This window comes from Pteropus medius, unplaced genomic scaffold (assembly GCF_902729225.1).
Source record: "Pteropus medius unplaced genomic scaffold, Ma_sr-lr_union100, whole genome shotgun sequence".
Lineage (NCBI taxonomy): Eukaryota > Metazoa > Chordata > Mammalia > Chiroptera > Pteropodidae > Pteropus > Pteropus medius.
The window spans coordinates 31,176,252-31,182,891 of record NW_024347791.1 but is presented as its reverse complement, the minus strand read 5'-3'; the positions used below and the strand labels follow the sequence as shown (position 1 = coordinate 31,182,891).

The window sequence follows — 6,640 nt, the reverse complement described above, 5'->3', positions numbered from 1 at the left end:
TCTTTCATCTTTTCTTTCTCTGTTTGCATACATAGCAATGTATTTTTCCTTAAAGGGTGTTTAGGTAACATCTGAATAGCTACAATAATATTCATGGAATTTATATTTTGATGTTAAAACTATTTCTACCCATGATCTCTGGGTTTCAATATAGTTGGCAATGACACAGCTAAACACACTAAGATCAGGATCATCAGTAAATACAGAACTTGTTATGGCTCCTCCATTAGGAAAAATGGTGAACAAAATTAAAATCAGACAGCACACGCTTGCTCCTTCTGTGGCAAAACCAAGATGAAGTGAAGAGTTTGGAGATCTGTCACTGTGATTCTTGCATGAAAACAGTAGCTTGCAGTACCTGGACCTACATCATTTCTGCCATCACAGTAAAAGTTTGCCATCAGAATACTGAAAGAATTGAAAGACGAGTAGAAGTTCCACAATTGGAAACATTTCTAGCTTATAATAAATGTGTCGATTGATGTAATCAAAAAAACTATTTATACCCATTACATTTATTGTTTTTTTTTTTTGCTTTTTTTTTATACTAAAAGCTTTTATTTTATGTTATATTTTTTTAAGTTTTATTTGGGTAACATTGGTTAATACAAGTATATAATTAGGTGTACATTATCATTTGATATTTGTATATTATGCTTTATGTTTACCACCCAAAGTCCAGTTTCCTTCACCCTATCATATGTTTGATCCCCTTTATCCCTTCACCTCCCCTACCCCCTATATTTGACCCCCTTTACCCTGTCTACCTCCCCTCTTCTCCTCCACCCCACTAGTAACCACTATAGTCTACTAGTCTATAGTCCATGTCCACGAGTCTGTGTTTGTTTGTCTTGTTCATTTGTTGTTTTTAGGTTTCTATTCCACATATAAGTGATATCATGTGATTTTCAACTTTTTCTGTCTGGCTTATTTCGCTTAGCATGATTATCTCGAAGTCCATCCCAGTTGTCACAAATGGCAGTATTTTATCTCTTCTTATGGCTGAGTAATATTCCATTGTATAAATGTACCACACCTTCTTTAGGCAATCATCTATCGTAAGACACTTTGGTTGCTTCCATGTCCTGGCCACTGTGAATAATGCTGCTATGAACATCGGTGCACAAATGTCTTTTCAGATATGAGTTTTCAAGTCTTTTGGATAAATACCCAGTAGTGAGATTGCTGGATCATATGGTAGATCAATTCTTAGTTTTTTGAGATACCGCCATACTGTTTTCCAAAGCGGCTGTACCAATTTGCAGTCCCACCAGCAGTATATGAGTGTTCCTTTTCTCTGCATCCTCTCCAACATTTGTTATTACTTGTCCTGTTGATTATAGCTATTCTAACAGGTGTGAGATGGTATCTAATTGGGGTTTTGATTTGCATTTCCCTAATAACTAGTGATGTTGAGCATTTTTTCATATATTTGTTGGCCATTTGTATGTCCTCTAGGGAGAAGTGTCTGTTCAGGTCCTCTGCCCATTCTTTGATTGGATCATTTGTTTTTTTATTGTTATTGAGTCAAATGAATTCTTTGTATATTTCGGATATTAGACCCTTATCGGAGGCATTGCTTGCAAATATACTTTCCCATTCTGATGGTTGTCTCTTTATCTTGCTGACGATTTTTTTTTGCTGAGTAGAAGTTTTCTAGTTTGATAGTTTTTCTAGTTTGATAGTTAGAAGTTTTCTAGTTTGATAGAACTAGAAGTTTTCTAGTTCTATTCTTTTATTTTAGTTTCTATTTCCCTTACTTTTGAGGTCAAATTCATACAATCCTCTTTAAGTCCAAGGTCCTTGACTTAAGGTCCTATGTTTTCCTCTATGCATTTTATTGTTTCAGGTCTTTATTCAGGTCCTTAATCCATTTTGAGTTAATTTTGGTGTGTGATGATAGAAAACAGTCTAGTTTCATTCTTTTGCAGGTAGCTTTCCAGTTTTCCCAGCACCATTTATTGAAGAGATTTTCTTTTCTCCACTGTATGTTTTTGGCATTTTTGTTGAAAATTATTTGCCCATATAAATATGAGTTTACTTCTGGACTCTCAATTCTGTTCCACTGGTCCTGTGTCTGTTTTTCTGCCAATATCATGCTGTTTTGATTACTGTCACTTTGTAGTATAATTTGAAGTCGGGCCAAGTGATGCCTCCAGCCTTGTTCTTTTTTTTCAGAATGGTTTTGGCAACTTGGGCTTTTTGTGCTTTCATACAAATCTGATGATTTTTTGTTCTATTTCTTTAAAAAATGCCAATGGGATTTTGATGGAGATTGCATTAAATTTGTATAATGCATTAGGTAATATGATCTTTTTAACTATGTTGATTCTTCCAATCCAAGAACATGGAATATCTTTGTATTTCTTTGTATCGTCTTTGATTTCCTTTATTGGATCTTGTAGTTTTCATTATAGAGGTCCTTCACTTGTTTCATTAAATTTATTCCTAGATATTTAATCTTTTAGTTGAAATTGCAAAAGGAATTATTTTCTCCACATCTTTTTCTGACACTTCATTGTTATAGTATAGGAAAGCTATGGATTTTTGAACATTGATTTTGTATAAAGAGCCTTTACTGTTCTGCTTATTGTTTCTAGTAGTGTTCTTGTGACATCTTTAGGGTTTTCTGTATAGAGAATCATGTCATCTGCCATTAGTGACAGTTTGATTTCTTTGTTTTCTATTTGGATGCTTTTTATATCTTTCTCTTGTCTGATTGCACTCACTAGGACCTCAAATGTTATATTGAATAAGAGTGGTGATAGTGGACAGCCTTGCCGTGTTCTTGATCTTAGAGGGAAAGTTTTTAGTTTTTCACCATTAAGTATAATGTTGGCTGAGGGTTTGTCATAGATGGCCTTTATTATGTTAAGGTACTTTTCTTTTATATCAATTTTGTTAAGTGTTTTGATGATAAATGGATGCTGTATCTTGTTGAAGGCTTTTTGTGCATCTATTGATGTGATCGTATGATTTTTATATTTTAATTTGTTTATGTGGTGTATCACATTAATCGATTTGCATATGTCGAATCATCCCTGTGCCTATAGGATGAAGCCCACTTGATTGTGGTATATAATCTTTTTAATATGTTGCTGTATTTAGTTCACTAGTATCTTATTCAGAATTTTTGCATCTGTGTTCATGTGCTATATTGGTCTGTAGTTTTCTTTTTTTGTGTTATCCTTACCAGGTTTTGGTATCAGGATAATATTGGCCTCATAAAATGAGTTGGGAAGTATTGCCTCCTCTTCGATTTTTTAAAAGAGTTTGAGGAGTATAGGTATTAAATCTTCTTTGAATGTTTAGTAGGATTCACTGGTGAAGCCATATGGTCCTGGACTTTTACTTTTCGGTAGGTTTTTCATGATTGTTTTAATTTCCATACTGCTGATCACTCCATTTAAATTTTCCAGTTCTTTTTGATTCAGTCTAGGAAGGTTGTATTTTTCCAAATACTGGTCCATTTCTTCTAGAGTATTAAATTTGGTGTTAAAACCTTTTTTATAGTATTCTTGTATGATTCTTTTTATTTCTATGGTGTCTGTCATTATTTCACCTCTTTCATCTATTTGTGTCCTTTCTCTTTTTTCTTTAGTGAGTCTAGCCAGGAGTTTGTCAGTTGTATTAAACTTCTCAAAGAACCAGCTCTTCGTTGCATTTCTTTTTTCTTTTTTTTTTTTCAATTTCACTTATTTCTGCTCTAATTTTGATTATTCCTTTCTTTCTTCTCACTTTAGGCTTCATTTGATCTTCCTTTTCTAGTTTTTTTTTTTAAGATGAAGCATTAGATTGTTTATTCGAGCTCGTTCTTGTTTTTGGAGGTAGGCCTGTAATTATACGAACTTTTCTCTTATGACCACTTTTGCCGCGTCCCAAAAGTTTTGATATGTTGTACTATCATTATCATTAGTTTCTATATATCTCTTGATCTCTCTTTTTATTTCTTCCCTGACTCATAGCATGTTGTTTAATCTCCATGTATTTTGGTTCTCCTGCTTTCTTTTTGCAGTTGATTTCTAGTTTCAAAGCATTATGATCAGAGAATATGGTTGGTGTGATTTCAACTCTCTTATATTTGTCGAGGCTATCTCTGTGTCCCAGCATGCGGTTGATTCTTGAGAATGTTCCATGTGCACTAGAGAAGAATGTATAAGCAGCTGTTTTGGGAGGAAAGGCTCTGCAAATGTCAATTATATCCAGTTGATCTAATGTGTCACTTAAGGATATTATTTCCTTATTGATTTTCTGTTTGGATGATCTGTCCATATCCAATAGTGGGGTATTTAGGTTCCCTACTATGATAATGTTTTTCTCTGTTCCTCCTTTTAGTTCTGTTAGTCATTGCTTTACATATTTTGGGGCTCCCTGATTGGGAGTATAGATATTGATAAGTGTTATGTCTTCTTGGTGCATGATTCCCTTTATCATTTTGAAGTGTCTCTCAGCATCTTTCTTTACCTTTTTTTTATTTTGAAGTCTATTTCATCTGATATTAGTACCGCTACTCCCACTTTTCTCTGAATGCCATTTGCTTGGAATATCATTTTCCTCCCTTTCACTTTGAGTCTATATTTGTCTTTGGAGCTGAGATGTGTCTCCTGGAGACAGTTTGTGGTTGGGTTTTGTTTTTTGATTCATTCTGCAACTCCTTGCCTTTTTTATTGGTGAGGTCAGTCCATTTACATTTAGGGTGATTATTGAAATATGAGGTCTTCTTATAGTCATTTTATCTTTTGCTTTTTGGTAGCTTGGTGTTTCCATTGCTTCCTTGTCCTTGTTTCTGTTTTCTTTATTTTGGTTGGTTTTTGTGGATTTCCTCTCTGGTTCTTCTTGTTTTAAGTTATATACTTCAGTTCTGAATCTTTGGTGTATGGTTACCACTATGAATATGAAAAGGATAGTTATGTATATACAGCCAAATATGAAAAGGATAATTATATATATATACAGCCCGTTCATTTTCTTCTGCCTGTACCTTATCTCCATTCCCCTTTGTGAATTTGGATCTTTGAATCCTCCCCTTTTCAGTCATTGTTATCTCAATTTCTTCTTATCTATGCTGAAAGTTCATTGCTATCTTCTTATAACAATTCTCTTGTTATTTAAGTTTATAATGTCCTGTTCTTAGTAAAGGTTGCACTCCTCTGCTTCTATTTGCCTTATAGTCACTTTACTCCTAATTATGTATTTTTGTTGTCATTTGTTTTAGGTGAACTGACCCCTTTCTGTATGTCCTGTAGTGCAGGCCTCGTAGTGGAGAATTCCCTCAGTTTTTGTATATCTGGAAAGGTCTTAATTTCTCCTTCATATCTAAAGGAAAACTTAACTGGATACCTTATAGTTCCCTTCACTTAGTAGTTTAAATATTTGATTTCATTCTGGCTTGTAAGGTTTGTGCTGAGTAATGTCTTTACTTTTATAAGTTACTGTTTTTTTTCTCCCTGGCTGCCTTGAGAATTCTTTGTCATTGATTTTTAGTAACTTTAATACAATGTGTCTTGGTAAAGGCCTTTTTGGGTTGAGATAATTGGGTGTCCTGTTGACTTCTTGAATTCCATGCTCCAGCTCATTCCTTAGATTTGGAAAATTCTCATCCATTATTTGTCTGAAAATGTTTTCTAGTCCCTGCTTCTTCCCTCATCTTTAAGAATGCCCATTATTCTTATGTTTCCTCTCCTGATGATATCAGCCAGTTCTTGTATTTCTCTTTCTTTATTTATCATTCTTTGAGTTCTCTCTTCTTCCTTCTGATTTATTTCTAGATTTCTGTCTTTGATTTCACCGATCCTTTCCTCTATTTGGTCGACTCTATTTCCCAAGCTCGCTATTTCATTTTTCAACTCTTGCAGTGTGTTTATCTCCAGAAGATCTATTCTGTTCTTTTTGAAGGTTTCAATCTTCTTGTTCTGCTCATCTAGTTGTTTTTTTAATTCCTGAAATTGTTGATATGACTCATTTCAGAACTCATTGAGTTCTTTCAGAAGTAATATTCTGAAGTCTCTGTCATTTAAATTGCATATTTCTATGTCTGTAAGCTTATTTTCTGGAGATTTTTCTCTTTCTTTCTGAGATGCCTTGTCACCTCGGTTGTTCATGGTGTTTAATGGACTATTTCTTCACCTGGGCATTAATGGAAGTGTATTCTGCTGTTTTTCCAGAAAGAAGGTTTATAATATAAAGGTCTCTCTGTTGCAAAAAAGGCACTTTTTTTTTTTTTTTTTTCCAGTAGGTGGCGTCTAAGCTCTTGGATCCCTGCTTTATATAAATCCTTAAAACACCTTTTACAAAGATTTTCTTGTAGATATTTAATCACGCTCGCTACCTTCAGTTTCAGTTCCTGTCAGTGTCAGAGACAGTCTCAGCAGCATTTGCTCGAATTCCCCGGGGGCTCCGCGGTGATCTATCTCAGAGGGTATAGGGAGAGAGGCCCTCTGGGTTGGGAGTTGAGGGCTGCGGCTCAGCCTCAGTTTTGCAACCGGGGCCAGTAAAAATCAACTATTGTTTCTCTATGGTCCTGTCCCACTTCTCTGTCTTCTTCCCTGATGACTGGGCCCTTCTGCCCAGCTTGGGCGGCTCACAGCAGTCCCAGGCCGGGCTCTTCAGGGAAGTTCCTGCACCTTCACCCTTTCCCCAC

General features: G+C 35.0%; 1 pseudogene; it reads left to right on the top strand.

Annotated features, from left to right (window-relative positions):
• Positions 1-432, top strand: part of LOC120615154 (60S ribosomal protein L37a-like) — a 30,823-nt pseudogene extending 30,391 nt beyond the window's left edge.
• The last annotated feature ends 6,208 nt before the right edge of the window (positions 433-6,640 follow it).